The 12,452-nt window shown below is 44.6% G+C and overlaps 1 protein-coding gene across 2 annotated transcripts in view; it reads right to left on the bottom strand.

Moving 5' to 3' along the window:
- Positions 1 to 12,452, bottom strand: part of LOC112111231 (glutathione S-transferase C-terminal domain-containing protein-like) — a 93,847-nt gene that overhangs the window by 37,813 nt on the left and 43,582 nt on the right. The gene's annotated exons all lie outside the window — the stretch shown is intronic.

Below are 12,452 nucleotides of genomic sequence, written 5' to 3'. Positions count from 1 at the left end.
TGCACAATATTTTCCAATTTTTTTGCTTTGTTTTTAATATGAAAACCAGACACATCTATTCAGTGGCAGATGTGTCCTAAAAGATACAGGATAAAAGAGAACATTCAAGGAGAAATTTTCAAAAGCACTTAAGGAATTTAGGAGCACAAGTCCCTTCAAAGTCAATAGCATTTGGACTCCTAAGTCCTTTACATGCTTCTAAAATCTACCCTGAAGTTTCAAAGTGAGAAAACATTTAAAAAAAAAAACTTTACAAATGAAAATGCAATTATTACCATCCCCACTCCCCCTAAAAAAACAACAACAACAATTTATTGTAAAGGAAGTTCATGTTTTTTTTTTTTTCATAACTATTGTGCTTGGGATATACATTTTAAGAATCCTCATTCTGACAGGAAAACTAACTCACAATCACTATGCCAAGAGCTAATCATTTTATTGTGTTGTAGTTGTCTCTGTATGACAAAGAATAGCATTTTCTGGTGCTCACATCTAGGCATGTATATTTGCCAAATAGCATTAATAGTGAGTAAAAAGCACAATATACTGTATTCAGAATTATTAAATAATGAAATATGATTGCATCAAGCATTTATTACTTTGTACATATATGTGTACATATATATGTTCCAAAGATGAGTGCTAGAAATTGTTTTCACTTGTAAATCTGTTATTGTACGGCATTTTCCCCTATCAGAATTCCCTTTTACAGAAAAAGGGCAGTGATTAACTCCAATTCCTTAGATATATGCAGTACAGGGGAGTCGCATCTTACGCAGGGGTTAGGTTCTGAAGTCAGCGCATAAGGCGAAAATCGCGTATAGTCAAATGCTCATTGAGTGGAATGGCGGGCGGAATCACCTCACTACAGGTACAGTATTTAAATTGTTATTTTTCTCTTTTTTTTGTTTTGCCAAGCGCGTATAGTTAAAATCACGTAAGTTAAATGCGCCTATGATGCGACTCCACTGTACAAGCATAACACCGCACAAAGGCCAGAAGGAATATACTTATTACTTATATATAAGAAACCTCTGGGAAACATGATTTTTCACACAGTTGTGAAAACAACTTGTGAATTGTAAATGCTCACTTGTGGGGATTAGCAAACTTCAGATCATCAAGAATTTAATCCTGCATTATGGCATAATTCACATGACGAATTGATCCTCAACATTCCTCTATGAATTTAAAATTACTCCCTAAAGCATTCCATTAAAACAGACACAACTCTTTTCAGATGTGTCACAGCATTACTGGTCATCCTATGTACAAACTGTGAACCATTCAACCTCATCACAGCACTGTTCCACCTCCTCCCACCTCACGGTTAGGACCAAATACCACCAATGAATTTGCCACTAACTCTACACATATAAATCTTCAAAATATGGCCCCTAGAACTTGTTATTACTCTTTCTAGCTTGGTTTTCAACACAATATGTTAGTAACTTGTATATTATACTGACACTATGAATATTTTCAATGGTAGATAAGAACCATTTAATTTGCATCAAATCTTCATTTGACCACTAATTTTAATCCCCAGTAATGTAGATCCACTTACTTTCTTTTGTAACAAGGATTATTTCCAGTGAAACAACATGATTAATAGATTACTAGTCACTATACCTTTAAATAACAGACTCTGGGCTGATCAGGTTGGCATGTAATGCCTGGTACCATGTAGCCCAGTACAACCTAGTGTGAGTCGCGTCCCCAGTGACTCAACTGGGAAGACCACTGGAATGAAAATAAAGGAGTAATCTCCATCTTGTGCTGCTGCCTTCCAGCTGGCTCTTGGTTGAACAAAGGCTAGAAGAAACCCTGAACCCAATCTGCTGTGAAGAAAACATTAGGTGGTTGGTAACTCAGTTCTGTCATCTGGCATCTCCTGCAGTTGTCTTGGCTTCCAAAGGTCTTGATCTTCAAGCCTTTGGGTCCAGTCAGCAATGTTAAGAGTGGGGCTTTGATCCTTAGACAAGCATTTGCCTCCTTATATTCATTGCGTACACATACATACAAAAGATTCGGGTACGATGGTTGCCCTCTTCAAACTTTGCTTGTGGGAATGCAAGGACAATGTGCACTCAAATAACTAAGAGGAGGTCAATGACCCTAAAATGTCTGCCATCATCAACAGAGAGCTGGAGAAGTTTGACATCGACATGGCCACTATGTGAAACCAGACTAGCTGACACAGGTTCTCTACATGAGATGCATTACATCTTTTTCTGGCACGGAAAAAAACAAAGCTGCTGTGAACATGGCATGGGTTTTGCGGTCAAAAATTCATTAGCATTCAAAGTTGAATCTCCCTTTACCACATCACTATCATATCACTAACAATATGTACCACAGGTGGCTTTGCCAATATCATCAGTATATATACGCCAACATTTCCGTCCATTTCTGAAGGGAAGGACTTGTTCTATCATAACTCAATAACATCATCACTAAGCTACCATCGGCCACGCGACTCTATCTATTGGGATTCTTCAATGCTAGAGTCAGCTCAGTTCACAAGATGTGGCCACTATGCATTGGCCACCACTGAGTGGGAAAAATGAATGGCAATGGGAAAAGACTACTGAAGCTCTGCACCTACCAAGGAATATGCATTACCGACACCTACTTCCAAGGCAGTCATTGCTGGAAGGTCCCAATGACAAGACACCACATATCTTGACACTGGCACCAACTGGATTTAATGATCACCCATAGAAAACACCCCAGGCTGTTCTCCAAAGTTGCAGTTTTCAGAGTGCAAACTGTGACACAGACCATGGGCTTCTATCCTGAAAAATAAGGCTTTCACTGCAGAAATCCCATTGTATTAAACAAAGATGCTGTCCACACGTTAACATCAACAAGATAAAGACTGGTTTGCAGCATACGCTGAAGAAATGCTCTCAGTCACTGAAGCCAAACGCTCTATGGTATACCTCCACCACAACATGAACCCCTCTCCAGAGAAGTGTTAATTTCAGAGTGGCCAAGAACATATTGCAATGAACAGTAAGGCAATGTGCTCAATCATCCTTATTTGATACAAGCATCCTTTGAGAATGGAGATCTAGAAGTTATGTGATGGAATCAACAAAGCAATAGGTCCTTTAGCCAAAAACACTCATAGACTCATAGACTTTAAGGTCAGAAGGGACCATTATGGTCATCTAGTCTGACCTCCCGCATGATGCAGGCCACAAAAGCTGACCCACCCACTTTCCCTCTACTTAAATTTCTTAATGGAGTTATCATTTCCAGAAGCAAACAAATGCAGCACTGGGAGGAATACTATCACAAACTTTATTCACATGAAACCACTGTTTCTGAAGAGGCTTCAACTGTGATCCCCAGGCTCCAAACTATCTAAGTGCTTGATCTAGAACCACCTATAAATGAGCTTGAAAAGGCAATCACCTTCCTAGCAGCAGGAAAGGCCACAGGAAAAGATGGAATTCCAGCTGAAGTACTGAAACAAGGAGGACACGTTGTGCTTACATAACTGCATAACATCTTGATTGCCTGCTGAACGGAAGGAGGTGTACCACAAGACATGAAGGATGCCATCATAAAATTAGATAAAAATAAAGGAAATGGGAGTGACTGCAACAACAAAAGGACCTCTCTCCTCACTATTACTGGCATGGCATAGGTCATTCTCAACAAACCAAATTCTTGATGAACATGTACATCCAGTACATCAGCACATTTTCTCTCTATGACCTTCATAGATATTCCAAACACTTCTGACTAGGTCAGCAAAAGGACCTTTTTCAATTGCTAGAGAATTGGCTGCCCCCCAATCCTCCGTAGTTTGGTTCAAGACTTTCATGATGGCATGAAGGCTACAGTCCAGTATGATGGTGCTCAATTTAACAGCTTTGAAATCTGCAGCAGTGTCAAACAAGGATGTGTTTTGGCACCAATGCTCTTCAATATATTTTTCCCTCGGCTCATTCACCATGCTTTCTCATCTAGCAGTGAGGATACATATCTCCATACAGGAACAGATGGAAATCTATTTAATCTAAGAGCAAAAATCAATGTTAAACATCTGTTGACAAGAGAATTTATTTTCACCCATGATCCAGTGCTCAGCGCACATAATGAAGAGGAGCTCCAGAAACTTTGCAATAGCTTTGTGATAGCTTGTGATGAATTTGGACTAATCATCAGTTTAAAGAAGACAATGGCTATGGCACAAAGTATATTGACTGCACCAGAAGTTTTAATAGCTGGCACTACACTAGAAATTGTGCACAAGTTCTGCTATTTAGGATCAACTATACTGAAAAACCTGTTTTCAGGTTAACTCTTGCATCAGAAAGGCGGCTACTACATTTGGTCAACTGAGCAAGAACATGAGAGCTAACAGGAAACTGACATTGAACACCAATATATGGCTTTACCAGATGTGCATCCCGAGCATGCTGCAGTATCGTGGCGAGACCTGGACTATCTACAGCAGGCATGAGAGAAGGCTAACCACCTTCCATCCCTGCTGTCTTTGTCATACTTTAAGTAGCAAGTGGGAAACCCAAGTTCCTGATACTGCAGTACTTGAAAAGCTTATTCGGTATTCTTAAACAGATGTATTGGTTGGCTTGGCCATGGTTTGGATGAATGCATTCCATAGGACCTCCTATCTGCAGAGCTTGTGGATGCTCCAAGGCCACTGGGTGATCCAGCCTTAGGATCAAGGATGTTTGCAAGAGGAATTGAAAACTTTCAACATTGACACTGCAAGGTGGGAAGAGAGAGCTAGCAACAGGCTACAATGGAAGGACTCAAAGAGGCAGAAAAGGGGTAGCTGAGAGAGAGAAAAGTTAAGAGAGAAAAGAGGAAGGAGCAGAATGTCTCAAGCACTTGTAGTGTGCCTGTTTCATCATCTGGCTCTGCACCTTATGCCTGCACATCTGTGGCAAGGACTGCCACTCAAGAATTGGACTTTTTAGCCACTCATGACACTGCAGCATGACACTTAGTAACTGAACTGCTTTGGTGCTTACACCATTGTCCTTTGAGATGGAGGGATGCCATCTATATATCTAGTAACAGACAAAATTAACTATTATTATAAATTATTTACAGTAACTCCTCACTTAACATTGTAGTTATGTTTCTGAAAAATGCAACTTTAAGTGAAACAATGTTAAATGAATCCAATTTTCCCATAAGATTTAATGTAAATGCGGGGGGTTAGGTTCCAAGGAAATTTTTGGGGGGCAGACAAAAGCCATTATATACTGTACAGTACTGTACTGCGGTGGGGAGGTGCCCCTGGCTTACCCCACACAGGCACAGGCCACTTCAGACAATGAGGCAGGCAAGGACGCTAGGAAGCACCTTGCACAGCAGCAGCTTCCCCCCAGAAGAACAGGTGCTGACTTTGCCGGTGGATGCTCCAGGCCTGCCTCTTCCCGTCCCCGCTCCACTCCAGGCCCGCCTCTTTCCACCCCCACTCCACCTCCTCCCCGGAGCACGCCGCGTCCCCGCTCCTCCCTCTTCCTCCCAGCACTTCCCTGCCGCCAAACAGCTGTTTGGCAGCACTTAGGACTTTCTGAGAGGGAGGGGGAGCAGCGGAGACACGGCGCTTCCCCACTCCTCCCCCTCCCACTAGTGGCGGATTTAGAGTTAGTGGGGCCCTGTGCTCAGCTTCATTTTTTGGGGGGCCCCCCTGGGGGGAGCATTCTCTCTTCTCTCCCCCCCCATTTTTCATTCTTTTTTTCTCCATTTTCCTCCTGGAGCTCAGGGCTGGGGGTGCAGAGTCTGGGAGGGAGTTAAGGTGCGGGAGGGAGCTCAGGGTGGGGTGCGGGGTCAGGAGGGAGTTAGGGTGCAGGAGGGCGCCCAGGGTGGGGGTGCGGGAGGAAGCTCAGGGCTGGGGCAGGCAGGAGGTGCAGAATACTTACCTGGGGCAGCTCCTATTTGGTGCAGGGGGTGTGCAGGTGGCTCTGCGCAGCGCGGCACCACCCCCAGGGCCGCGATTCTGGGAGCTCCCCCACCCACCCCCCCAGCAGGCGGGACCACCCGGAATGGAGGGGCTTTAGGGGCTGCAGGGCCCTGGGCTAAGGGGGCCCCGGGGCCCTGGCCTGCAGCTCTAAAGTTCCTTTCGGAATGCGGCCCTGCGAGCACGGGCCAGAGGACTCAGGAGGAGCAGGGGCAGCTGCACAGCCAGCGGCTGGAGAGAAGCAGCCGCCAAACAGAGGGAGGGGAAGGAGTCAGAGAAGAGGAACTTGTGCAATGCTCCCTTGTAAAGTCAGCCAAATGACGTCATAAGGGAGCATTGCACAACTTTAAACGAGTATGTTCCCTAATGGAGCAGCGATGTAACTTCGAAACAACGTTAAGCGGGAGGACGTTAAGTGAGGAGTTACTGTATATTGCAGCGTCACCAAGAGGTCCCAGACAGGTTGAAGTCTCATTATACTAGGCACTTCATAAATATAATATAAACAACAGTCCCTGTACTAGAGAGGTTAAAGACTAAAAGACAAGGATAAAACAGGTTAGGCAAAACGAACAGGAGTCGGACGGGTGAGGATAGGATCAAAGAGCAGTAGTAATAGAATATTTTAGAAGTGACTAGCTGCATACAACTCATAGGTGTATGTGCAGTTCATAATTTTAAACTGCTTAGAGAAAAGTTAATATTGTATGTATCTGTGAAATTAGGAGGAGGTATCAGATAGGGCTTGTCTACACAGCACAGCAAAGCATGCCACAAAGGTCCAATTTGTAAAGCATACTAACATGCTGTGTGCTGCTGGTGTCCTCTAAAAGGGACCTAGTTTGCTTTAACATCAGAACTGTTAAGACTAAATTTATCTGAACTAGGTACCTTTTAGAGCACCAACAGCGTCTAAACAGGGCATGTAGAACACAGCACATTAGTACGCTTTACTAATCACACCCCTGCTTTGCCAGCACCATGTAGACAAGCACTCAGTTACAAACGAACTCTCACCCTGCCAAAGGCCAGATGTAACAAAGTGCCAAAATGAAGGACTAAAAAAAAAAAAAATCATGCACAAAACTAAAATTCTGTGGGACTCATTCCTTAAGAGTAAATAAAATAATAATGAAACTGAGGTGATAGAGTTATTTCAGATGTAAATAATTTTCAGTAACAAAATAAGGGGACAACAAATTCCCCACAGGTAACCTGGGGATCTGAAATGATGGATATCTGCGAGGTATGGTTACAGAAAGGGCTTATTAAGAATTTCTGTCATGATGGATGCAACTTTCCTAAGGTGATAGACTCTGAGTTTTCCAGACTTCAGACTGGAAAAATACAATGCTACTGTAAATGGTTGTTCAGACTTTTAAAATAAGTATGGAACTGAACTGCAGCAGTAGGGAGAGTTTAATGAGAAGCAGTTCTTCATTCATTTAAGCTTCACTTGGATTGTTACCCATGTGGTTTGCAGGCAAAGAACTGTCTGATATGGAAAAATCAGCTAAAAAAGAAGGATGGAGTTCCTGCTTTTAGGATGTCTGAAATGGAGAAAGGCTAGTAAAACTATAAAAGTAAACCTTCAAAGCCCTTCAAAAGTTCTGACAGGCTTGGAAGGGAAATAGAGAACTTTCAAGTGTTTCTTTTAACTCTTTTTTTATAGAATAAATTACTTCCTGGATCTTATTTTAGGGGCACTGTTAGACTTGATTTTTAAAGCAAACCACCACATTTTAGACTCTCCTCCTGCAATCCTGCTATATTTCTCTTGACTGTCAGGAATTTTAATAAAAGATCAATACCTTCATGTATTATGTGCCCTGAAAGCCTCTCCCATGTCTAAAATAAAACAGTTTAATCTCTGACACTAAGTAAAATGGTGTTACTGTGTGACGTATCATGAACTCTTATTATATATCACAAAAGGAACTTGGAAGTCTTGTCATTACTATATGCCACAAATCTTCAGAATATTATTGAGAATTCAGTGAGACTGTGAACATATAACATGTTTGCTGCTACTCAATTTTGTGAACACTAAAGCCCAGAAAAATAATTATTGTTTTTGTTTTTTTCAGCCAACCCTCTAACACTCTCAGGGTTAGTACAGCAATCTGCAAGCAGAAGAGGTGCACCCTGTGGGTGCTCCACACCAGGTGTTGGTGCATCCCTGCACCTTCGCTCAGAGATTTTTACAGCAGTACTCGTACCGGTCACGAATGCGCAGAGCCTGCCCCCCCACCCCCGCCGCTCTGAGTGTACCTTAATAGTACATATGCGCGTCTCCTCAGTTCCTTCTCTACAATGGAGGCTACTCCAACTCCGAAATAGAGGGGAGGAGAGTGGGTAGTGGAGCACCCACAGGGACACTCATCTCGAAGAATGTCAGTTACTGCACAGGGTGAGTAACCTCCTCTTCTCCTTCGAGAGGTGTCCCTGTGGGTGCTCCACTCCAGGTGACTGAAAAGCAGTGCATCTCAAGGAGGTAGGGACTTCAGATTTGGTAGGAATGCAGTAGGTTTAAAATTTTTAATAAAGTTAATGTTTAAAATTAAATATACACAAGTTAAGAGGGAAGGTACTGTACATCTGGGGTCAGGCTCCAGTTATGAGGGATTACAGGTATCGATCAAGGATCGCGAGATACATACATATCACATAACCAGCATAGACCCAGATTGGGGTGCGGAAGTTTTTAAAGCGTCAGTGGTAAGTGGGCTCGGGTACGCCACCCATGGACTGTATTAAGAGTCCAAGTCAGTATCAGTGTAGCAAATAAGTACATGAGTGGGGTATGTCCCTTGGTTCGTTAGGGAAGGAAGTGGGTTATTTCCCTAGTCAGCGGTCTTGGTTACTCGAGCTGGTACTGGCAGTGTCCCATGATGTGTTCCGTGTAGATGTCTCTGGACCACCTGATGGTGTCGGACACCATGAGCTGTCTCATGAGCCAGGCATAGCGTCGACCGACTCTGCACGCTCTCAGCACCAGCTCGTTGTGGGGGTCCCACGCGCCCAGGGCTCCCATGATCAGGGCGTGTATCTGGACCTCATAGCCCTGGGCTCTCAAGGTGTCAGCCATCAGGGTGTACTTCGACACCCTTCCATGCTCGGGCCTCGTGGAAGGCCGGTGACCTGTTTTCAAATGGCACCGTGACGTCTAACATTAGGACCTTCTTCTTTTCTGTATCAATCACAACAATGTCAGGTCGCAGTCGGCTGTCTGTCCTGGGGATGGCGGAGTCGACAGTGATCTTCCCCAGGGGCAGCTCTGCCTAATCGTGCATCAGAGAGAGGGCCTTGAGTAAGGGCATAATGCTTCACAAATGTGTGTTCAGAAGTCCAATTGGCCGCTTTACAGATGTCAGCCAGAGGAACTTTGCGTAGAAAAGCCACTGAGGTAGCCACAGATCTAGTGGAGTGAGTTCTGATGCCGGCTGGAGGCGTAACTTTCTTTATTTGATAGCACAGTCGGATGCACTCAGAAATCCAGTTTGAAAGTCGCTGGGTAGAAATAGATGTCCCTTTGGAGCGCTCCGCAATGGAGACAAAAAGTCTAGAAGAGTTCCTAAAGGGCTTGGTTCTATCCAAATAGAAGGACAAAGCCCTGCGTACAACTAACGTATGCATTGTGGATTCAAAAGAGTTTGCATGTGATTTAGGAAAGAAGGTTGGTAGGTGTATTGGCTCATTGATGTGGAATAACGAATACACCTTTGGAAGAAATTTGGGGTGTAGTCAGAGGGTAACCTTGTCCTTAAAAAATAGCGCATACGGTGGGTCCGCCATGAGAGCTATTATTTCTCCTGCCCGTCTGGCGGAGGTGATCGCCACTAAGAATGCTGTTTTCACAGAGAGGTGTAAAAGGGAGCAAGTAGCTAGGGGCTCGAATGGTTGTTAAGTTAAGCAGGATAATACTAAGTGAAGGTCCCACGGAGGGGTAGGAGGTTTAATGTCCGGGTATAGGGATTGGAGTCCTTTGAGAAAATGCTTGGTGATTGGATGAGCAAAAACAGAGGTATCGTCGATCTTGTCATGAAAAGCTGTAATAGCAGCTAAGTGGACTTTGAAGGAGCTGACAGAAAGGCCAGATTGCTTAAGGTCTAACAGGTAGTCAAGTATGAATGGAAGAGGTGCCGAAGTAGGAGGAAGCTGTTTAGTTGAGCACCATTGTGTGAATCGCTTCCACTTTCGGAGATAGGTAATGCGAGTAGATTGTGTTCTGCTATGTAGGAGCACTCTCTGAATCTCCTCAGAGCATGCTAGTTCGTTTTGGGAGAACCATGTAGGAACCAAGCTTTGAGGTGAAGCATGGACAGGTTGGGTGAAGAAATTGGCCATGCTGCTGCGATAGGAGATTCGGAGTGAGGGGCAATGAAATTGGTGGGCGAATTGACATTCTGGTGAGGAACGGAAACCACGGTTGTCTGGGCCATGATGGGGTAATCAGAATTACCATGGCACGATCTGTTTGTATCTTTGTCAGAACTCTGTGGAGAACCGGTATCGGGGGAAATGCATATAGTAAGTCCTGGTCCCATGAGATCATGAACGCATCTCCCAGGGAATGTTTGCCCAGTCCCACTCTAGAACAAAATTTGGGACATTTCGTGTTTTTTGCAGTTGCGAAAAGGTCTATGGTTGGGTAGCCCCAAATGCGGAATATGTTGTAGATGATCGTGTCGTTTATCTCCCATTTGTGATCCCAGGGAAAGCATCTGCTTAATTCATCCACTGTGGTATTCATAACCCTGGGAAGATAGGCGGCTGATATCCGGATGTTGTTCGCAAGGCACCAATTCCAGAGCTTCATAGCTTCTCTGCAAAGCGAGTGAGAGCAAGCTCCTCCCTGCCTGTTTACATAGAACATGCAGGCGATCATTATCTGTACATGTTGGTTTCGGATCAATAGGAGGAAGTGACAGCAGGCATTGCGTATGGCTCAAAGTTTTAGGATGTTTATGTGTAGGGAGGTTTTGGTTGAAGACCATAGCCCCTGGGCTGTGTGGTGGGACATCTGTGCGCACCCCCCCCCCTCCCCGTGAGAGATGCATTGGTAGTCATTATGAGGGATGGAGCATCCTGGAAAAAGGGGACTCCTGAGCAGAGGTTGGAGGGAACTGTCCACCATAGGACTCTGAAAGGTATCGATAAAGGCTTGTTTAGAGTGTGTACATTCGGTCTGTAAACCATGGCCAACAAAGCTTGGAAGCACCTCATGTATAGTCGTGCATTTTTGACCACGAGTGCACGAGGCCATGTGACCTAATAGTTGTAGACAGTCTCAAGCAGTGACCTGAGGACTGTTGTGAAGTTTTGTGGCCAGGAGTTTTATGGTGTTGAAGCAGTCGGGCGGGAAAGATGCTATTCCCGTCCAGGAATCGAGGCGTGCTCCTACGAACTCCAGGTGCTGGGTAGGAGATAATGTGGATTTGTTTTTGTTTATTTGTAAGCCAAGGGATAGGAAGCAAGCGATGGTGAGCTGCGTGCATCGAAGTGCTTCGTTGAGCGTTTGAGGCTTTGAGGAGACTATCATCGAGGTAAGGAAATATTATGACCCCTTGTTTCCTGAGGTAGGCAGTGACTACAGCTAGGAGCTTGGAAAAAACACGGGGAGCGGTGGATCGGCCAAAGAGTAGCACCCTGTACTGAAAACGTGTCGAGCCGAGGGTAAAACGAAGGAAACGTCTGTCGGCCAGATATATAGTCACATGAAAGTAGGCATCCTGTAGGGTGAGGGCTGAAAACCAATCACCCTGCTCCAGTGCTGGGATTATAGTGGTGAGGGTAACCATTTTGAACTTTTGCTTTTTGATAAATTTGTTGAGCTGCCTGAGGTCGAGGATTGGTCACCATCCCCCGGTTTTCTTTTCTGTTAAGAAATAATGGGAATAGAAACTCTTCCCTCTGTGTTGTTCGGGCACGACTTCCACTGCTCCCAATAGAAGGAGATGATGTACTTCTTGGAGGAGCAGTTGCTCATGAAGGGGTCCCTGAAGAGGGGCGGGGAGGGACGGTGAGTAGGAGGCAAGGATCGGAAAGGGATGGAATAGCCAGTTGTGACGACCTCTATAATCCACTTGTTGGTGGCAATGTTCTGCCACTGATGGGAGAATGGTCGTAGGTAGTGTCCAAAAACAGGGACATGCGGTGTAAGTGCTGAAATGGGAACATTGTTTTCTATACCCTCGACCAAGGCTTCAAATCTGCTTATTTGTTGGAGGGGGTTGAGACGCTGCCGAGGAATTTGGACAGCGACGCTGGTATCTAGGTCTCTGGCATTGCTGTTGCTCATGTGATCTATGGAACTGCTGGGTATATGTGGGGTAGTGTGGACGCTGGTAAGGTTGATATCGATATTGTCTCCTTCTGGTCATAGGGGTTTGAATTCCTAGGGATCGGAGAGTTGCCCTTGAGTTCTTCATTAAATGAAGTACATCGTTGGTCGTGGAGGCAAAGAGTTTGTTGCCGTCGAAGGGAAGATCTTCGATGG

This window comes from Terrapene carolina, unplaced genomic scaffold, assembly GCF_002925995.2.
Source record: "Terrapene carolina triunguis isolate 2854851 unplaced genomic scaffold, T_m_triunguis-2.0 Scaffold706, whole genome shotgun sequence".
Classification (NCBI taxonomy): Eukaryota; Metazoa; Chordata; order Testudines; family Emydidae; genus Terrapene; species Terrapene triunguis.
The sequence above is the reverse complement of the archived record's forward strand: the minus strand, read 5'-3'. Positions and strand labels throughout refer to the sequence as shown.